The sequence below is a fragment of the Podarcis melisellensis genome (assembly GCF_964234715.1).
Source record: "Podarcis melisellensis genome assembly, chromosome: W".
Taxonomy (NCBI): Eukaryota; Metazoa; Chordata; class Lepidosauria; order Squamata; family Lacertidae; genus Podarcis; species Podarcis melisellensis.
The window spans coordinates 13,911,107-13,933,770 of NC_138535.1; the positions used below are offsets into that span (position 1 = coordinate 13,911,107).

The 22,664-nt window shown below is 44.7% G+C and overlaps 1 long non-coding RNA gene across 1 annotated transcript; it reads left to right on the plus strand.

The window, feature by feature from the left end:
- The first annotated feature begins 4,761 nt into the window (after positions 1-4,761).
- On the plus strand, positions 4,762-10,244 carry LOC309361189. The gene is made up of 3 exons (XR_014164380.1): positions 4,762-5,250; positions 9,392-9,842; positions 10,178-10,244. It is a non-coding gene; the product is annotated as an uncharacterized lncRNA (long non-coding RNA).
- The last annotated feature ends 12,420 nt before the right edge of the window (positions 10,245-22,664 follow it).

The window sequence follows — 22,664 nt, forward strand, 5'->3', positions numbered from 1 at the left end:
TGCCAGAGTTTGTCCGCAAAGAAAGGAATGGCAAGGAATGGCGGGAGCTGTTGGGGAGGAGGCGGAGGGAGTCCAGGAGACAGTAAAAGCCAACGCCTGGCTGCAAGCATCGGGGCACAGCAGCCAGGCCAAGGAACAGTGAATGTGCCCACGCCGGAACCACCAAGACCAGCGCTAGTAATAGAGGTATTGCTAGAACTGGCAAACGGACACCCGCTAAAGGTTAAGGTGCTATTGGACTCAGGCAGCTCCTGCAACTTTATGAGTAAGGAGTTTGCAGCCGCACACCAGATACAAACCATCCCCTTAAATAACCCGCTGCAGGTGACCACGATTGATGGGAGGGCGCTGTTGGGAGGAGAAGTTAACCAGCAGACTGTTCCCATGACGATGAGGGTGGCACGACACACTGAACTAATAGCGTTTAATATAGCCACCTTGGGGGGAGCGCCCATTATTTTGGGGATGAGCTGGCTAGCGCTGCATGATCCGCTCGTGGGATGGCACCAGAGAGTGGTTTCCTTTGGGTCAGCGCATTGTCTGGCACATTGCACGGAAAGGGGGAGCCAAGTAGGTACCCAGGCCACGTTAGCAAAGATAGAAGTTACAGACCAAGGAAGGGTACCACGACAATACGCCGATTTTGCTGACGTCTTCAGCGAAAGGGAAGCAAATAAACTACCCCCGCACAGACCCTTTGACTGCCAAGTCAACTTACTCCCAGGAGCACAATTGCCAGTGGGCAAGGTATATGCAATGTCAGACAGGGAGATGCAGGAGTTAAGGGAGTTTATTGACAAGAACCTCAAGCGTGGGTTCATCAGAGAGTCACGGGCAGTGGGGGGTAGCCCAGTGTTCTTTGTGGACAAAAAAATTGCAGATAAACCGAGACTGGTCGTGGACTTCCGGGCCCTGAACGCAGTGTCCGAACCAGTGGCTTTCCCTATGCCCAGAATCGATGACATTCTGACCCGGGTGAGAAAAGGGAAAATTTTTACCAAGCTGGACCTAAGGGGGCGTACAATTTAATACGTATGAGAAAGGGAGATGAGTGGAAAACCACTATGTTCACCCCTTTAGGGGCCTTTGAATATCTCGTTATGCCCTTCGGCCTCCAGGGGGGGTCGGCCGTTTTTCAATCGTTCATGAATCACGTCCTAGGGCCATTGCTTTACAAGAACTGCGCTGCGTTCTTAGATGATGTACTAGTGTACTCAGAGGATGAAGAGCAGCATGTGCGAGATGTACAAGAGGTACTGAGCAGACTGCAAGAAAACCAGCTGTGGGTGAAACTGGAGAAGTGTCAGTTTCACACCAGAGAAGTGGAATTCCTGGGGTACCGGTTGTCAGACAAGGGGTTGGCCATGGATCCTAGCAAGGTGCAAGCGGTACTGGAATGGAAACCACCGAAGACTAAGAAAGATGTGCAAAGGTTTTTGGGGTTCGGAAACTTCTATCGGAAGTTCATCAAGAACTTTGCCCACTTAACAGCCCCCATCACGGATTGCCTCAGCAGTAAGAAGAAATTTGTCTGGACGGAAGAAGCGCAGCGAGCGTTCGAAAGTTTAAAGAGGGCGTTTGCTTCGGAAGAACAACTCTTACACGTGGATCTGCAACAGCCGATGAGAGTGGAGACCGACGCGTCAGACAGAGCGGTGGGCGCCGTACTCCTACAGCCGGGAAAGGATACGTCAGAATGGAGACCGTGTGCCTTTTTCTCGAGGAAGTTGAACAAATCAGAGAGGAACTATACCGTGTACGACAGAGAATTACTCGCCATCCATGAAGCGTTCAAGAGATGGCGACACCTGCTGATTGGGGCGCAACACAAGGTCCAAGTGCGGACAGACCACAAAAATCTAGAATACTGGAGAACAGCCCGAGTACTGAACCAGAGACAAGTGAGATGGGCGCAAGAGTTCTCCAAGTTCAATTTTGAAATTCGCTACGTGCCAGGCGCAGAGAATGTTAGAGCGGACGCTCTTTCCCGAAAACCTGAATACTTGGAGGGGGAGAGAGCGGCGGAAGAAAGACACATCATCCCTGAGGACCACTGGGTTTGTGGGGCAGCATTGGTGGGGCAAAGAGAACTGGTAGAGGGTACTGAGAACGATGAATATGCCCAAGAAAAGCTTAGGGAACTCAGGGAAACAGGGGAGAACACAGGGGGTTTTGAGGAAAAGAATGGAAAGCTGTATTACAAAGGGGCACTCTACATACCAGATGGGGAACTAAGAGGGCGAGTGCTCAAACAGTTACACGATAGCCCCACGGCGGGGCACTTCGGGCAGCACAAGACCATGTAGTTGATTACCAGAGAGTTTTGGTGGCCCAAGGTGAGGGAAGACGTGCGGGAGTATGTCCGGGGGTGCGACAGGTGCCAGAGAGCTAAAGGAGAGAGGCTGGCGCCAGCGGGGTTATTAGAACCCTTACCCACACCAGAAAGGCCATGGGAGATGGTATCCAGAGATTTTATGACAGATCTACCGAAATCCAAAGGGAAAACAGCTGTCATGGTGGTAGTAGATCTACTAACTAAGATGTGCCACTTTATAGCTTGTTCACATGCAGTCACAGCGGAAGAAACCGCAAGGTTGTTTGTAAAGCATATTTTCAGGTTGCATGGCGCCCCCTTGAGGGTTGTGAGCGACCGAGGGAAACAGTTTACTTCCAGGTTCTGGAGGAAGCTAATGAGCTTGCTGCATGTGGAGGTAAGTTTTTCCACCGCCAGACACCCAGAAACAAATGGGCAGGCCGAAAGGGCAAACAGGGTTTTGCAACAATACCTGAGGTGCTATGTAAAAGACAGAGAAAATGATTGGGTAGATAAGTTACCTCTGGCAGAATTTGCCTACAACAACGCGGAGAACGTGTCCACAGGGATGAGTCCCTTTCTGGCCAATTATGGGTGTCACCCCCGAGCATTTCCAGGAGAAGGAGGGGAGAGCTGGAGTGTACCGGCGGCGGAACATTTTGTGGAAGAGATGGAAGCAATCCATCGGCAGCTCCAACTCAACTTGGAGAAAGCCAAGGAAGAATATAAGAAGCAAGCAGACAGAAATAGAAGGGAAGGTGAAACCATAAGGGTGGGAAACCGGGTGTGGCTATCCACCCAAGGGCTGCCGTTCAAGGGAGGGTGTAAGAAATTGAGACCCAAACGGTTGGGACCCTTTGAGGTCATACAACAGGTTAACCCAGTAGCATTTAAACTCAGATTGCCCAGTCACATGAAACTGCACCCAGTATTTCACAGATCATTACTGTCGCCGTACCGAGAGGGACGGGAGTGGGGGGAACGTGAGAGGGAGGTCACCCAAACACCCGTCATAGAAGAGAGAGAACGCAACATGGAAGTGGCAGGAATCATCGATTCCAGGTGGAAGGGGAATCAGGTGGAATACTTGGTAGAATGGGAGGGGGAGGAAGAGTCAGAAAACACGTGGGTGCCGGCAGAAGAAGTCCATGACGAGGTTTTAATAGAAACGTTCCATCGGCGTTTCCTAAGAAGACCGCAGCCTATGGCGCGATTTAGGAGGGAACACTTCGGAACCACCGATGAGGAAGGGGTGTTTGAAGGGTTCCCAGAGTCAGGGGTTGAGGAAGCAGCATACTCAGACGAAGAAGAGGAAGAAGGGGAAGGAGACGGAAGGCAGTGGCTAGAAGTGTTTGAATCCTCTGATGACGAGGAGAGCTCCTTCCGAGGCTTTCCAGCCTCACCGCCTGCAGGAGAGGAGGCGGGAGGAGGGGGGCCTGGGGGGGGAGGTGGATGTCAGGAAATTGCCATCGGAAGAACAGGTGGCGGTAGGGCTCCAGGAGAATAGGAGAGACTCTGCAGCAGAAGAAGGAACCAGTAGGGGGGGAGCAGGAGCTCCAAGGGGAAAGGAATCGGAGGAGAGGCTCTGGGACACTTCCAGTGAAAACAGCGGAGAGGTATCAAGGCCCCCTTTAGGAACCCCCACCCCTCGCCGGAAACTGTCACGCAGGGAATCCAGGAGACGTGTTTCCGTTAAGCAGCTTTTATGCTGGAAGCGTTTCCGCAGGTGCCCACTGTCGGATTCTACCAGCGACTGACGGAGCCATGTTAAAGGGCTCCGCTCAAGGCAGAGCTTTGCTACGCTGAGCAAACTCTGAGGGACCAACCCTTTTACGCACAAGTAGCTCATTGTCCCATCATAATACATAACCCAATTGAGATTAGAAACTGTTTCCAGAGGTACTTTAAACAATTATACTCACAAGGGCCACAGAAAGAAATGGACATAGACCGATTGCTGAAGACAAATGGATTACAAAAAAATTCTCAAGAAAGTAAATTATTGTTGAACTATAAAATATCTGAACAGGAAGTAGAAGGTGCCATTCAAAATATGCAATTGGGCAAATCTCCGGGACTGGATGGGCTGACTTCTAGATATTACAGATCTTTGAAAGAGTGGTTATTACAACCTTTGAAGGAAGTCTGCAATGAAATTCTGGAAGGGAAAAGGGCACCAGAGTCGTGGGAAGAGGCGTATATTACACTTATACCGAAAACAGAGACTGAAAAGACTCAACTTAAGAACTACCGCCCTATATTGTTACTTAATGTGGATTACAAAATTTTTGTTGACATTTTGGCCAAGAGATTGAAAACAGTATTGATGGAAGAGATTCATAAAGATCAAGTGGGCTTTCTCCCGGGAAGACATTTGTCTGACAATTTGAGGAACATAATTGACATCTTGGAAAAGCTAGAAGTGAACACTAAAGCAGTTCTGATATTTGTGGACGCGGAGAAAGCTTTTGACAATATCTCTTGGAGTTTTATGAAAAAGAACCTACAGGGGATGGGGGTAGGCCAAGGTTTTGAAAATGGTATAGGTGCAATATACTCTGAACAAAAGGCTAAATTAATTGTAAACAATGTGGTGACGGAAGAATTTAAGACAGAAAAAAGGACACGACAGGGGTGCCCAATTTCCCCATTGCTCTTTATATCGGTCCTGGAGGTTTTGCTGAATATGATTAGAAGGGACCGGTTGGTTAAAGGTATACAGGTCGGAGCCAAACAATACAAATTGAGAGCATTTGCAGATGACTTAGTATTGACGTTACAGGAGCCAGAATCTAGTACTAAAAGGGTTTTAGAACTAATTCAAGAATTTGGTCAAGTGGCAGGATTTAAATTGAACAAGTTAAAAACTAAGGTCTTAGAGAAAAATTTAACACCGATTGAAAGAGAGAGGTTTCAGAATGAGACAGGTCTGACTGGTTAAAAAAGTGAAATACCTGGGGATTAACATGACAGCTAAAAATGGGAACTTATTTAAAGATAATTATGAAAAATGTTGGATGGAAGTGAAAAAAGACTTAGAAATTTGGTCAAATTTGAAGCTTTCCTTGTTGGGTCGAATTGCAGCTATAAAGATGAATGTATTGCCTAGAATGTTGTTTTTGTTTCTTTTTTTAAAAAATAATTTTTATTGGTTTTTACAACATAGAAAAACAAAAACACATACAAACAAACAAGACACGACTTCCCCATACCTCCCCTTCACTGCATCCTTATTTTAAAAAATAATTATTATTAGCAATCCTTCAATCCTTTTTTATCCCTCACTTCCTTGACATTCTTTTAAGGTTAAATTTTCACAGCTGTAATTCTCTGTTTCATACCCCTTGACATCTTAGCATTCCGAAATTTTACAACAGTTCTTAAGATATACTTTAAATTTTTTCCAGTCCTCTTCCACTGTCTCTCTCCTCTGGTCACGGATTCTGCCGGTCATCTCTGCCAGTCCCATGAATTCAGTCACCTTAGTCTGCCATTCTTCCAGAGTAGGTAATTCTTGAGTCTTCCAATACTTTGCCAAAAGAATTCTTGCTGCTGTAGTTGCGTACATAAAAAATGTTCTGTCCTTCTTTGGAATCATTTGGCCGACCATGCCCAAGAGAAAGGCCTCCGGTTTCTTTACAAATGTCCACTTAAGGATTTTCTTAATTTCATTATAGATCATTTCCCAGTAGGCCTTAATCTTTGGGCAGGTCCACCAAAGATGATAGAAGGTTCCTTCGCATTCATTACATTTCCAGCAATTATTATTGGGCAAATGATATATCTTTGCAAGCTTGACTGGGGTCATGTACCACCTGTAGATCATTTTCATTATGTTCTCTTTTAAGGCACTACATGCCGTGAATTTAATGCCTGTGGTCCATAACTGTTCCCAGTCAGCAAACATAATATCATGGCCGATGTCTTGTGCCCATTTAATCATAGCTGATTTCACCGTTTCATCCTGTGTGTTCCATTTCAGCAGCAGGTTATACATTCTAGACAGATTCTTAGTATTGGGCTCTAACAGTTCTATTTCTAACTTTGACCTCTCCTTCTGGAATCCTAGTTTCCTGTCCTGCTTAAAGGTCTCATTAATCTGATGATAATGTAACCAGTCTCGAACTTTAGATTTTAGTTTCTCGAAACTTTGTAATTTGAACTTTTCACCATCATATTCTATAATTTCACAATATTTTGGCCAGTCTGAGTCCATGTTAAGTTTTTTTACCGCCTTAGCTTCCATTGATGATAACCACCTGGGGGTTTTGCTTTCCAACAAGTCTTTATAACGATTCCAAACATTATACAAAGCTTTCCTGACAATATGGTTTTTAAAGCCTCTATGAACCTTTACCTTGTCATACCATAAATATGCATGCCAGCCAAAGTTGTTATCATACCCTTCCAAATCCAAAATGTCTGTATTCTCAAGAAGTAGCCATTGTTTCAGCCAGCAAAAAGCTGCTGCTTCATAGTAAAGTCTTAAGTCCGGCAGGGCAAAGCCCCCTCTATCCTTTGCATCAGTCAAAATCTTAAATTTTATTCTGGGCTTTTTGCCCTGCCAGACAAATTTGGATATATCTTTCTGCCACTTCTTGAAACAGTCCATCTTGTCCAGAATTTGCAATGTCTGAAACAAAAACAACAATCTCGGCAGTACATTCATCTTAATAACAGCAATTCGGCCTAACAAGGAAAGTCTCAACCTAGACCATATATCAAGATCTTTCTTCACTTCCAACCAACATTTCTCATAATTGTCTTTAAATAAATTCACATTCTTAGATGTTAAATTCACCCCCAGATATTTCACTTTTTTTGTTATTTCCAAACCAGTTTCCCTTTGGAAACTATCTTTTCCCCCTGTTGTTAAATTTTTTTCCAGCACCTTTGTCTTCTGTTTGTTTAGTTTAAAACCTGCTACTTGACCAAATATTTCAATTAGTTCTAAAACTCTTTTCGTACTGGCTTCTGGCTGTTGCAGAGTCAGAACTAGGTCATCTGCAAATGCTCTTAACTTATAATGTTTAGCTCCGACCTGTATTCCTTTAACCAGCTGGTCCTTCCTAATCATATTCAACAAAACCTCCAGGACCGATATAAACAGTAGAGGGGATATTGGGCATCCCTGTCGTGTCCCCTTTTCTATTGGGATCTCGTCCATAACCCCACCATTCACAATTAATTTAGCTTTTTGCTTGGAATATATTGCACCTATACCGTTTTCAAAACTTTGGCCTACCCCCATCCCTTGGAGATTCCTCTTCATAAAAGTCCAACAAATATTGTCAAAGGCTTTCTCCGCATCCACAAAAATCAAAACTGCTTTTCTATTTATGTCAGTCTCCAACAGTTCCAAAATGTCTATAATGTTCCTCACATTATCTGACATATGTCTCCCTGGGAGAAAGCCTGTTTGGTCCTTGTGAATCTCCTCTAACAACACTTTTTTAAATCTTTTTGCTAAAATGTCTGCAAAAATTTTGTAGTCCACATTCAAGAGTGATATAGGGCGGTAGTTCTTAACTTGATGTTTCTCAGTTTCTGTCTTCGGTATAAGTGAGATGAATGCTTCTTTCCACGATTCGGGAGCCTTTTTCCCCTCCAAGATTTGGTTGCAGACTTCTTTCAATGGTTGTATTAGCCATTCCTTCAGTGCTTTATAGTATCTCGCAGTTAGCCCGTCTGGTCCTGGTGATTTTCCCAATTGCATATCCTGAATGGCCCCCTCTATTTCTTGGTCTGTGATTTTCTCATTTAAAATCCTTTTGTTTTGTTCTGAAATCTTTGACAGTCCATATTTTTTAATAAATTCTTCTATCTCTTGTTCATTTTTTGGCCCTTGTGCATACAATTTCTTTAAAAAGCTTTGAAAACAATTACTTATCTCATTTGGTTTATTAATAAATTTCCCATCTACCTCGAGAGATGTCACAGTATTCAATTTTTGTCTCTTTTTCAATTGCCATGACAGCAGTTTCCCACATTTATCTGCTGACTCAAAAGTCTTTTGCCTCATTTGTTTTATTTTCCATTCTATTTCTTGATTCATCAGTTCCATATATTGAGTCTGGTAAAACTTTATTTCTCTTAAAATCTCCTGAGACTTAGGTTTAGATCTCAGTTTCTTCTCTCCTTCTTTCATTTGTTTCCAGATTTTTTCCTTCCTCTCATTCTGTTTTTTCCTCTTTATAGAATTCTGCTGGATTAGGAAACCGCGCATCACGGCCTTACTTGCATCCCATATTGTTCTTTTTTCGACATCTGATCTCAGGTTTATCTCGAAGTAGTCTTTCAATGTCTTTTGGGCCTTTTTGTAAATTGCTTCATCTCCAAATAGGGTGTCATTCATTCTCCATCTAAAAGTTCCAGCTGTTGTCAGTTTCATTTCCATCTTTACTGCGTTATGGTCGGAGCAGGTTTTTGGGCAGATTTCTGTTTTTTTAACCCTTGGTGCCAGATTGCTAAAAATCCATATTTGGTCGATTCTAGTCCATGTCATTTTAGCTTCAGAGAAAAAGGTCCCCTCCCTTTCCAGAGGGTTCCTTGTTCTCCAAATATCAATCAGGTCCATGGTGTCAGTCAGTTCGAAGAAAGTCTTTGGTAGTCTCCCATCCTTAGATATTACTTGTCTTTGCGCTTTATCCATGTTTTTGTTTCAAACACTGCAAATTGTGGACAAGATGGACTGTTTCAAGAAGTGGCAGAAAGATATTTCTAGATTTGTCTGGCAGGGCAAGAAGCCCAGAATAAAATTTAAGATATTAACTGATGCAAAAGAGGTGGATTTGCCCTGCCAGACTTTAAACTTTACTATGAATCAGCTGCATTTTGTTGGCTGAAAGAATGGCTGCTTCTTGAGAACACAGACATTTTGGACTTAGAAGGTTTTAACAATGTATTTGGGTGGCATGCATATCTGTGGTACGACAAGGTTAAAGCACATAAAGCATTCAAAAACCATATTGTCAGGAAAGCATTGTTTGGATAAGATATAAGGATTTATTGGAAAATAAAACCCCAAGGTGGCTGTCACCAATGGAAGCAAAAGCTCAGAAAAAGCTCAATATGGAGGCCGAATGGCCTAAATATTGGGAAATTTTGGAACAAGAGGGAGATAGATTGAAACTGCAGAGTTTTGAGAAACTAAAAAACAAAGTGTGAGATTGGCTTCATTATTATCAGATAATGGAGGCATATAATTTGGACAAGAAAATTGGCTTCCAGGTGGAAAAATCAAAATTAGAAACAGAACTGTTAGAACCCAAAACTAAGATTTTGTCAAGGATGTATAACTTGCTGTTGAAATGGAACACTCAGGATGAAACGGTGAAATCTGCTATGATTAAATGGGCACAAGATGTTGGAAATAACATTATGTTTGCTGACTGGGAACAGCTGTGGACCACAGGTATGAAATTTACGGCATGTAATGCCTTAAGAGAGAATATTATGAAAATGATATACAGGTGGTACATGACCCCAGTCAAGCTTGCAAAAATCTATCATTTGCCCGATAATAAATGTTGGAAATGTAAAGAAATCGAAGGCACATTCTTTCACCTTTGGTGGACGTGCCCAAGGATCAAGCTTTCTGGGAAATGATCTATAATGAAATGAAAAAGGTATTTAAATATACCTTCCTGAAGAAACCAGAGGCCTTCCTTCTGGGAATTGTCGGCCAATTGGTGTTAAAGAAGGACAGAACTTTATTTATGTATGCTACAACAGCAGCAAGAATACTTATTGCAAAGTATTGGAAGACACAAGATCTACCCACTTTGGAAGAATGGCAGACGAAGGTGATGGACTATATGGGACTGGCAGAAATGACTGGCAGAATCCGAGACCAGGGAGAAGAGTCGGTGGAAGAAGATTGGAAGAAATTTAAAGACTATCTACAGAAATATTGTAAAATTAATGAATGTTAGAACAATGTTGGATAGAAATTAAGTGGTTTCCAGCTGTAATGCTTTAAGAGAATATGAAAAAAGGTTATAAACAGGCAAAAAATTAAGGGTAAGGATTTGCTGAACCAACAATTTGAAGTGGAATACAAAAAAGGGAGGTATGAGGAGGTCCGGGAAATAAGTTAAAGGAAAAGTAGTAAATGGAAAATCTGTGTGTTTTTATGTATTTTTATTTTTGTATTTTTGTTATTTTCTTTTTCTTTTTTTCATTTTTATTGTAATACTTTAAACAATCTTAATAAATATTCTATAAAAAAAAGATTTTGCAGAAAAACAGAGAGGGGAAAAAAAGCTTTGCATTGATGGATCATTTACAATCCTCTTTAAGGACGTCCCACTTAGACTGTTGAAAAAACGTGACCAATACAAATCTCTGACACAGATACTAAGTAAAAATGAAATTGAAATTAAGTTGGAATTTCCAGAAGGGATCTCCTTTTACTATAAGGAGAAAAAGTTTAAATTTACAAATGTTGATGAAAGGCATAAATTGTTGAGAAGATACAAAGAGTTGCGAAAAGTAGATGAAGTAGCAGAAGTGGGAGCAGCAGGACCAGCAGGACTGGAAGAAGAAGACAAAGATAGTATTGGAGGAGGAGGAGGAGGAGGTGAAGTTTAAGACTTTTACTCTTTTATTTTTAAGGAGAACACAAAATGGCACTGAAAATATGGACATGGAATGTTAATGGCGTTAATGACAAAAAGAAAAGAAATAAAATTGGACATTTCCTTAAAAAAAGAATTTGGACATTATTTGTTTACAAGAAACTCATGTGGCTAGGAAACATAGAAGAGTACTGATTAATAAAAAATTGGGAAATGAATTTATTTCATCAGACAGAAGCAGGAAAAGAGGAGTGGTTTTGTATATAAAAAATAAATTTGAAGCTCAGCAAATCTTCAAGGATGAAGAAGGTAGAGTAATAGTCACATGGCAGGGCAAAAAACTGGTGATGTCGGAGTGTATGCACCAAATGGAAGTAAGACTGAATTTTACAAGGATTTAGAAGAAATACTATTTGAATTTGTGGATCAGAAAATTATAATAATGGGAGACATGAACGGAGTGGTATCGATGGAAATGGATAGGCTGAGGACAAGAGGAAAATCGAAAGAAGGGAAATTACCTAATACATTTTTTTCTATGATTGAGAACTGTAATTTAGAGGGTGTTTGGCGACTAAGACACCCATTAGAAAAACAATTTACTTATTTCTCAGAACCAAATCAATCAATGTCAAGAATAAACTATGTTTGGATAACCAGCGAATTAACACCAAGAGTGACAAAAATAGAAATACAACCAAAAATACTTTTGGATCACAATGCAATAAAATGTGAGATAAAAGAAATAGAGGAAAAAACCTTTCGATGGAGGTTAAATGAAAACTTACTGGATGACCAAAAAATAAAGGAGAAAGCACAGAAGATGCTGGCAGAATACTTTGTGAATAACAGTAATAAAGGAACAAAAATGAGTGTGGTTTGGTGTCAGAGAACTGCAGGCAGCGAGGGAGGAAAGAATGAGAGGATACAGAGATCGCCACTGATTAGTACTGGGTCATCCTCAGAAGACAGAGAAGAGGATAGTGAGTCTGGGGAGGAAGGGGTGCTTCTGAGAGAGGGGGATCCATGTCACAGGGAAAAACGGAAGGGGCTGAGCCATTGGCTGTGTTGGTCTCGAGGGAGAGGGAAAAGAGAAACCAGTCAGAGCAACGCGTCATGAGAGACAGATCGCTTTGTTTATTCTGCATGTAATCTTGTCAGAAGGAAATAAACAAAGGAATTTATGGCTGGCTGCCGGGAGTGTTTTCTCTGCTGAATGCAGCAACGCGTGCAGCTGGCTAGCTGACACTTTGCTCTGACTCTCACACCCAGTTAATGAGCACTCGAGAGGAGAGGAGAGGCAAGGAGAAGAGCAGGATGGAAGCTCGCCTTGCACAGCTGGAAAAGGAGAGGACTGATTTATTGGCTACATCACAGGAATTAAGAATTCGTTTGCAAGAAGCCAGGGCCAGATCTGACGGAGCTTCTGGAGGGGGCTTACTGAACCGGTCTTTGACGCTGGTAAGCAAATTTAATGGAGACCCCAGACTGTACTGGGCTTCAAACTGGACATGCAGTATGCTCTTGAACTGCAAGGAGCTGCTTTTGCTGGGGATGCTGATAAGGTGGGGTACCTTATAGGCCATTTGACTGGGGCAGCGCGAGATTGGGTACGCCCACTGCTTGCTAGCCATAATGCTGTGCTCAGCGATCTCAAACAATTCTGGGAAGCAATGGACGTTATGTTTTCATTTGAATCTGAGGAGGATGTGACCCAGCAGCAGCTATTGCATCGCCGGCAGGGAAACTCAACTGTGAGGGATTACTGGTCCCAATTTGCGATGCTGGTGCACAAGCTTGATTGGAGCTTAAACTCAAAGCTTGTGCAAGCTCTATTTAAGGCTGGACTTAATTCTCAGGTGAAAGATGAGCTTGCCAGGGGCCCCCGCCACCAGGACTTGGATTCCCTCGTTAAGGCTGCTCTGGCGGTGGGCAGCAGGCAAGAGCTGAGGCAGCTAGAGAAGGCTGAGAGCAAAGGCCGGCGTTCCCATGGTGATCGCATTCCTGGCATACCAAGTGAGGGAGAGCAAGCTCAATCTCGCTCAGAGCCGATGGAAAATGACTCTGCCTGCGCGCGGGAAGATTCAAATGCTCAACGGCCAACTCACAAGGCGGCAAAAGACGGGCAGGCTGCCAAGAAATGTTTTATCTGCCAGAAAACAGGGCACTTTGCCACAGTGTGTCCTGAACGTTGCAACTGGCAGGGAATGGTGGGGGCTTCCTCCCATATGGGAGAGGGGGGAGTCCAAAAGCAGGGAAACGCCAGTGCCTGGCTGGGAATGGAGCGGGGCAGCAGCCAGGCAGGAATGGAACAGAACCAGAGCCACAACCAGGACATCCCCAACCAGGCATAATTGTGAGGGTATTGCTGGACCTCCCCAATGGACATGCTATGGAGGTCCATGCCCTGTTGGACTCAGGAGCGAGTGCCAATTTCTTCAGCAGGGACTTCGCTGCACAGCACCAATTGCATTTACTACCTTTGGACTTTCCGCTACAAGTCACCACCATTGATGGGCGGGAACTTTTGGGAGGGGAAGTGACCCATCAGCCCCCCCCATGAGAATGAGGATTTCAACGCATTCCGAAACGATTGCTTTCCATGTGGCCACACTGGCGGGCCCACCCTTCATTTTGGGCATGAGTTGGTTGGCCCTGCACGATCCGGTGGTCTCCTGGCATCAGCGTAACCTGACGTTTGGATTGGCGCATTGCTTGGAGAACTGTTTGGGAGAAAAGGAGCCGCGAGTTGGTAGTGCCAGAGTGGCGGCTACGTGTGCGGGAGAGAAAGGCGGCATTCCTCCAGAATATATGGACTTGGCAGAGGTATTCAGCGAAAGAGAGGCAGACATGCTGCCGCTGCACAGGCCTTACGATTGTCAGATCAACTTGGTCCCGGGGGCCAAGTTACTGGCAGGAAAACTGTACTCTATGTCCGATCAGGAGATGGAGGACTTAAGAGCCTTTATAGACAAGAACTTAAGGAGAGGTTTCATTAGGGAGTCCAGGGCAGTAAGCGGTGTTATCATAAAGCACCAATGCAGCAGCAAGCAAAGGCTATAGCAGCTCAGTCAGCTGCTTGTGGCTGGAAAGCCAAACAGGATGTTTGTGACTGTTGCCATGGGAACAAAGGGGCAGTCCATTCTGTACTGAGCACCGGATGTTAGCTCAGTGTGTGTGTCTTATGACCCGTACTGGAAGTACATGGGAGGAGTTTTATTCTTACTGCTGTTGAGTGCAGACATGTTTCTCTGTACTGATATAAGAGACAGAAATAAAGGATGTAAATAGATTTCTGTCTGCTTCTTTCCCCTCCCTGGGGGACACCAAAGGGGAGAGAGGAAGAACGGTGTGTTCTTCTCACATCTGGGAAGAATCGCCGAGACCTCGCCTGCTTATCAGCAGAGTGGCGCAGCGGGGAGGTCGCCAAGGAATATCTGCCGGTGCCTACGCTGTGGCACATTCCTCTGACCCAGGCAGAATTCCAACAAGCGGAAGCCCCGTGTTCTTTGTGGACAAAAAGGCCACGTGAGAAACAGCTCATTGTAGACTTCAGGTGAATCAATGCCCAGACGGTCCCCATGGCCTTCCCAATGCCAAGAATTGATGACGTATTGGCGAGGGTGTGAAAGGGGAAAATTTTCACCAAACTGGATTTGAGAGGAGCCTACAATCTCATCAGGGTGCGAGAGGGGGATGAGTGGAAGACAACCATGTTCACACCACTAGGGGCATTCGAATATCTTGTTATGCCCTTCAGTTTACAGTGTGGTAGTCCGTGCTCTCAAAAATGATAGAATGATCTCGATACAAATCCAAAGCAGACCTTTTAACATCACAGTAATCCAAGTTTATGCACCAACTACTGGTGCTGAAGAAACTGAAATTGACCAGTTCTATGAAGACTTACAACACCTTATAGAAGTGACACCAAAGAAGGATGTTCTTCTCATTATAGGGGATTGGAATGCTAAAGTAGGGAGTCAAGAGATAAAAGGAACAACTGGCAAGTTTGGCCTTGGAGATCAAAACGAAGCAGGGCAAAGGCTAATAGAGTTCTGTCAAGAGAACAAGCTGGTCATCACAAACACGCTTTTCCAACAACACAAGAGACGACTCTACACATGGACATAACCAGATGGGCAGCATCACAATCAGATTGATTATATTCTCTGCAGCCAAAGATGGAGAAGCTCTATACAGTCAGCAAAAACAAGACCTGGAGCTGACTGTGGCTCAGATCATCAGCTTCTTATAGCAAAATTCAAGCTTAAACTGAAGAAAATAGGAAAAACCACTGGGCCGGTAAGATACAATCTAAGTCAAATCCCTTATGAATACACAGTGGAAGTGAGGAACAGGTTTAAGGATTTAGATTTGGTGGACAGAGTGCCTGAAGAACTATGGATGGAGGCTCATAACATTATACAGGAGGCAGCAATGAAAACCATCCCAATGAAAAGGAAATGCAAGAAAGCAAAGTGGCTGTCCATGAGGCCTTACAAATAGCGGGGGAGAGAAGGCAAGCAAAATGCGAGGGAGATAGTGAAAGATACAGGAAATTGAATGCAGATTTCCAAAGAATAGCAAGGAGAGTCAAGAAGACCTTCTTAAACGAGCAATGCAAAGAAATAGAGGAAAGCAATAGAATGGGAAGAACCAGAGATCTGTTCAAGAAAATTGGAGATATGAAAGGAACATTTCGTACAACGATTTCCATAATAAAGGACAAAAGTGGAAAGGACCTAACAGAAGCAGAAGACATCAAGAAGAGGTGGTAAGAATACACAGACGAATTATACCAGAAAGAAATGGATGTCTCGTATACCCCAGGTAGTGTGGTTGCTGACCTTGAGCCAGACATCCTGGAGAGTGAAGTCAAATGGGCCTTAGAAAGCACTGCAAATAACAAGGCCAGTGGAAGTGATGGTATTCCAGCTGAACTATTTACCGTATTTTTCGCTCTATAACACGCACCTGACCATAACACGCACATCGTTTTAGAGGAGGAAAACAAGGGAAAAAACATTCTGAATGAAACAGTGGATGTATCATTTTTGTGCTTCATGCTGTGGCCACAGACATGTAATCTGATGGTGAATTTGGGGTGACCCAATGCAAAGATCCTGAGAATTCCTGTGGATCCATGCTTTGTAACCACATTTTTGCACCACTGCAGCCCCAGGCAACAGTGGGTGCATGATTTTTTTGGTGCAAGCTGTAGCCATGGACATGCTATGTGATCTGATGGTGAATTTGGGGTGACCCAATGCAAAGATCCTGAGGATCCATGTGGATCCATGCTTTTTAACCACATTTTTGCACCATTGCAGCCCCAGGCAACAGTGGGTGCATGATTTGGGGGGGCAGGCTGTAGCCATGGACACGCTATGTGATCTGATGGTGAATTTGGGGTGACCCAATGCAAAGATCCTGAGAATCCCTGTGGATCCATGCTTTGTAACCACACTTTTGCACCATTGCAGCCCCAGGCAACAGTGGGTGCGTGATTTTTTTGGTGCAGGCTGTAGCCATGGACATGCTATGTGATCTGATGGTGAATTTGGGGTGACCCAATGCAAAGATCCTGAGAATCCCTGCGGATCCATGCTTTGTAACCACATTTTTGCACCATTGCAGCCCCAGGCAACAGTGGGTGCGTGATTTTTTTGGTGCAAGCTGTAGCCATGGACATGCTATGTGATCTGATGGTGAATTTGGGGTGACCCAATGCAAAGATCCTGAGGATCCATGTGGATCCATGCTTTGTAACCACATTTTTGCACCATTGCAGCCCCAGGCAACAGTGGGTGCGTGATTTTTTTGGTGCAAGCTGTAGCCATGGACATGCTATGTGATCTGATGGTGAATTTGGGGTGACCCAATGCAAAGATCCTGAGGATCCATGTGGCTCTAGGCTTTTTAACCACGTTTTTGCACCATTGCAGCCCCAGGCAACAGTGGGTGCGTGATTTTTTTGGTGCAGGCTGTAGCCATGGACATGCTATGTGATCTGATGGTGAATTTGGGGTGACCCAATGCAAAGATCCTGAGGATCCATGTGGATCTATGCTTTGTAACCACATTTTAAGTGGGGAGTGAAGAAAAAACAAAGAAGGGACATGAGAGGGGTGTACAGAGAAGCAGCTGGCTAAGAATGCAGGAGAGGGATTTAACGGGAGGGAGGAAAGAAAGGCAAAAGTTTTCCCCCACCCAAGCCAGCCATATCTCTCTCTCTCTCTCTCTCTCTCTCTCTCTCTCTCTCTCTCTCTCTCTCCCTCCCCCCCTCTCTCTCCCTCTCCCCCAGCAGCACCGGAGCACAGAGACGCACTCTGCTTTCCCCTCTGCTTGCCTGGAGGGGAGGGGCTTTCCCTGCTCTTTGTTCCATTTCAGCAAACACAGCAACGAAACAGAGGTGGGTGGGCAGTAAGACCCTGAGGCAGAATGCAGGAAAGCAGCCGCTTCCTCTTTTCAGGTTTCCCTTCTCTGTGAAGCACGATTTGATTTTTGCCTGATTTTTCGGCTCCAGGGACCACACATTCGCTCTATAACACGCACAGACATTTCCCCTTCCTTTTTAGGAGGAAAAAAATCTGCGTGTTATAGAGGGGAAAATACGGTAAAATTTTAAAAGATGATGCTGTTAAGGTGCTACACTCAATATGCCAGCAAGTTTGGAAAACACAGCAGTGGCCAGAAGATTGGAGAAGATCAGTCTACATCCCAATCCCAAAGAAGGGCAGTGCCAAAGAATGCTCCAACTACCGCACAATTGCACTCATTTCACACGCTAGCAAGGTTATGCTTAAAATTCTACAAGGAAGGCTCAAGCAGTATGTGGACCGAGAACTCCCAGAAGTGCAAGGTGGATTTAGAAGAGGCAGAGGAACCAGAGACCAAATTGCAAACATGCGCTGGATTATGGAGAAAGCTAGAGAGTTCCAGAAAGACATCTACGTCTGCTTCATTGACTATGCAAAAGCCTTTGACTGTGTCGACCACGGCAAACTATGGCAAGTTCTTAAAGAAATGGGAGTGCCTGATCACCTCATCTGTCTCCTGAGAAATCTCTATGTGGGACAAGAAGCTACAGTTAGAACTGGATATGGAACAACTGATTGGTTCAAAATTGGGAAAGGAGTACAACAAGGCTGTATTTTGTCTCCCTGCTTATTTAACTTATATGCAGAATTCATCATGCGAAAGGTTGGGCTGGATGAATCCCTAGCCGGAATTAAGATTGCCGGAAGAAATATCAACAACCTCAGATATGCAGATGACACAACCTTGATGGCAGAAAGTGAGGAGGAATTAAAGAACCTTTTAATGAGGGTGAAAGAGGAGAGCGCAAAATATGGTCTGAAGCTCAACATAAAAAAACGAAGATCATGGCCACTGGTCCCATCACCTCCTGGCAAATAGGAGGGGAAGAAATGGAGGCAGTGAGAGATTTTACTTTCTTGGGCTCCATGATCACTGCAGATGGTGGCAGCAGCCACGAAATTAAAAGACGCCTGCTTCTTGGGAGAAGGGCAATGACAGGCCTAGACAGCATCTTGAGAAGTAGAGACATCACCTTGCCAACAAAGGTTCGTATAGTTAAAGCTATGGTTTTCCCAGTAGTGATGTATGGAAGTGAGAGCTGGACCATAAAGAAGGCTGATCGCCGAAGAATTGATGCTTTTGAATTATGGTGCTGGAGGAGACTCTTGAGAGTCCCATGGACTGCAAGAAGATCAAACGTATCCATTCTTAAGGAAATCAGCCCTGAGTGCTCACTGGAAGGACAGATCGTGAAGCTGAGGCTCCAGTACTTTGGCCACCTCATGAGAAGAGAAGACTCCCTGGAAAAGACCCTGATGTTGGGAAAGATGGAGGGCACAAGGAGAAGGGGGCGACAGAGGACGAGATGGTTGGATAGTGTTTTCGAGGTTACCAGCATGAGTTTGACCAAACTGCAGTGGAGGACAGAGGTGCCTGGTGTTCTCTGGTCCATGGGGTCACGAAGAGTCGGACACGACTAAACGACTAAACAACAACAACAAGTCTGTGCTTCCAAGCCTTCATGCACCACGTGTTGTGACCTTTGCTCTACAAAAACTGTGCTGCATTTTTAGATGACATACTTATTTACTCTCCAGATGAAGAACAGCACGTTAAGGATGTGCGGGAAGTTCTAGCTAGGCTCAAGGAGCATCGCCTATGGGTGAAACTGGAGAAGTGTCAGTTTCACATGAGAGAGGTCGAGTTCCTGGGCTATAGGCTGTCGGACAGGGGTCTGGCAATGGACCCGGAGAAGGTCAAGGCGGTGGTGGAGTGGAAAAGCCCAAAAACGAGGAAGGATTTTCAGCGGTTCCTGGGCTTCAGTAACTTCTACCGGAAGTTCATCAAGAACTTCGCACGGCTGGCGACCCCCATAACGGATTGCCTCAGCAGCAAGAAGAAGTTTGAGTGGACGGAGGCGGCGCAGAGGGCCTTTGAGAGTCTAAAGAGGGTCTTCGCCTCCGAGGAACAACTGCTGCATGTCAACCCTGAACTGTTGCTGGATTCAGAACTCACAGGGTTAAGGAGTTCTGAGTGACGTCTCTCCATTCCTGAGGCGTGACTAAAAGGAAGGAGTGGCTTTGCTCACTGCTTGTTTGTCTCTGCTGCCGAGAGAGACGGAAACACAAAATGTGTGCTCTAAGCCCAGGGAAGTTCCGTAATTGTTTTATTGCCTGAATAAACACTGAGTTATAAACACACGGACGCCTAGGTGTGTTTGATCTGTTTACACCGCAAGTAACAGCAAGCTGCGTGGATATTCTGCTACTGTGGCTGACGGAAGACGGAGGACCAGCAGACGAGGCGCGAAGGAAGCGTGCCGGGCTTCCATTCAAGCAGATGCGCCTAATTGGGGTCCAATCCAATTAGCCACGCTATGCTAATTTTCCAATAGGTTATGGGTCGCTAATTACTGCTTTGAATCTGTTGCGACGGTGTGTTTGAAGTCAGCTGCGAAGATGCTGCGGCCAGCTGGAGTCCTGCCTGACGCTCGGAGGCAGAGGAGCTCGCTGGGGGAATCGCATCTCCAAGAGCCGGGTGCCGGAAAGCGACTACTGGTTACGTGAGTACGCTGGGCCCTGGGGGAGAAGATGGCAGATGGCCACGTCTTTGAAGATGTTCCGTTCGAAAAGCTAACTACCCAAGGATGGTACACCTGGGCCAGAAAAGTGAGGGGTTGGTTTTTGGCTACAGGGCTCTGGGATGCAAGCCAGAAGGAGCCAGCACCCCCCAATCCAGGTGCTGCTGGGACAGACTCTGCAGGCTTTCAGGCTGCGTTGCCAGAAGATAGCCAGCAGAGAATGCAAAGGGAGTTTTGCATGTTGAAGGCAAGTGTCCACGCATCGCTGTTGCCTCATTTGGAGGGCGTGGAGTCAGCAAGGGCTGCCTGGGAGGTGCTGAGGGCTTTGTGTGAAAGCTCAGCAGAAGGCAAGAGCCCTGGAGAAGAAAAGAAAAGCCCGGAGGTGGCTGAAGCCCTAGTCCCTGATCGCTTAGCTTCAAAGAGAGCTCATGGGCAAGTCGGGGGGGGGGGGCGAAGAATTCCAAAGGCAAGTTTGTAAAGTTTTCCACTGTGTGTGAGGAGGTGGAAGGCCATTTCAGAGGGGGCGAGGCTGGCAAAGAGAGCTCTTCCGGAGGAGGAAGGGGGGCCAAGCCGGCTGGAAGGAGCCCTCGACAATGTTTTTCCACTGTTCGTCATTGTTTTATTTGCAATGCTCCTGACCATCTGCGGCGCTCCTGCCCCCAGAGAGCCAGAGAGGCTGCGCAGGATGTTCCCAAGGTCGTTTCTCAGGGGAACCAGCCGGGTTTCCATGGCAGCCAGTCCAGGAGGGCAGGCAGACGTGGGAGATCGCAGGGAGGACGTGACTCAGGAGGCGAAGAAAGTTCTTATCATCTGACAGCTTCTATGGCGCTTTTGTAGGACAGCTCCAAGGAGGAGGGAGTGCTGCGCTGGGTCTTGGACTCAGCAGCCAGCCAGCATATGATTACAGAGACACCTACTGTCGAGATGTGGAACTGCAGATCTGTTTCAGATGGGAAAACTATTGTGTTAGCTAATGGGAAACAAATGCGGGTTTCCAACATTGCAAATGTTTATGTTTCTGTTTTACAGGCGCAGCTGGAAGTGTACGTGGCGTCTGGGATGCAACATTGTCTTTTATCTATTCCTTGTTTGTTACAGGAAGGGTATAAGGTGTACTTTGAAAACAATGTTTGCACAATCTCCAAGGGAGGAAAGCAACTGGTCAGTGTTGAAAAGGGGCAGAATAATCTCTTTGTTCTGGAAATGCCTCTGAAGGGTGAGGGGAATGCTGAGAGGGCACAAGCTATACGTGCTACAGTTCCCACTCATGTTTCATGTGCGTGTGCTTGGCACAAAAAGATGGCACATGTCAACCTTGAAGATATTCAAATGTTATAAAAAGCATTTGAATATCTTCAAGGTTGACATGTGCCATCTTTTTGTGCAAAAGATAGAGGGGGCTTTGCCCTGCCGGACTTAAGACTCTATTATGAATCAGCAGCTTTTTGCTGGTTGAAACATTGGCTGCTTCTTGAAGATACAGACATTTTGGATTTGGAAGGGTATGATAATAACTTCGGTTGGCATGCATATTTATGGTATGACAAGGCGAAGGTGTATAAAAGTTTCAAAAACCATATTGTTAGGAAAGCACTATACAATGTTTGGATTTGATACAAAGACTTGTTGGAAAGTAAAACTCCCAGGTGGTTGTCACCAATGGAAGCTAAGGCGGTGAAAAAACTTAATATGGATTCTAAATGGCCAAAATACTGTGAAATCCTAGAACAAGATGGTGAGAAGTTTAAACTTCAGAGTTTTGAGAGACTAAAGTTCAAAGTTAGAGACTGGTTACATTACCGTCAGATAAATGAGATATTTAAGCAGGACAGGAAAATAGGATTTCAGAAGGAGAGGTCAAAGTTAGAAACAGAACTGTTAGAACCCAATACTAAGAATTTGTCTAGAATGTACAATTTGCTGTTAAAATGGAATACACAGGATGAAACGGTGAAATCAGCTATGATTAAATGGGCACAGGATATCGGTCATGACATTATGTTTGCTGACTGGGAACAGTTATGGACCACTGGTGTTAAATTTACGGCATGTAATGCCTTAAAAGAAAACATAATGAAAATGATTTACAGGTGGTACATGACCCCAGTCAAGCTTGCAAAAATTTACCATTTGCCCAATAACAAATGCTGGAAATGTAATGAGACTGAAGGTACCTTTTATCACCTTTGGTGGACCTGCCCAAAGATTAAAGCCTTTTGGGAGATGATTTATAATGAAATTAAGAAGGTCCTTAAGTGGACTTTTCCTAAGAAACCTGAGGCTTTTCTTCTGGGCATGGTTGGCCAACTGGTGTCAAAGAAGGATAGGACTTTTTTCATGTATGCTACTACAGCAGCAAGAATTCTTCTGGCAAAGTATTGGAAGACGCAAGAACTACCTACTCTGGAAGAATGGCAGACAAAGGTGACAGACTTCATGGGACTAGCAGAGATGACCGGCAGAATCCGAGATCAGGGGAAAGAGACAGTGGAAGAGGACTGGAAGAAGTTTAAACTATATCTTAAAAACTGTTGTAAAATTGAGGAGTGTTGAGATGTCAAGGGGCAAGAAGTAGAGAAATACAGCTGTAATTATTAAGTTTAAAGAAATTTTATGAAGGGGAATCAATAGATAAACTGATCAAAGG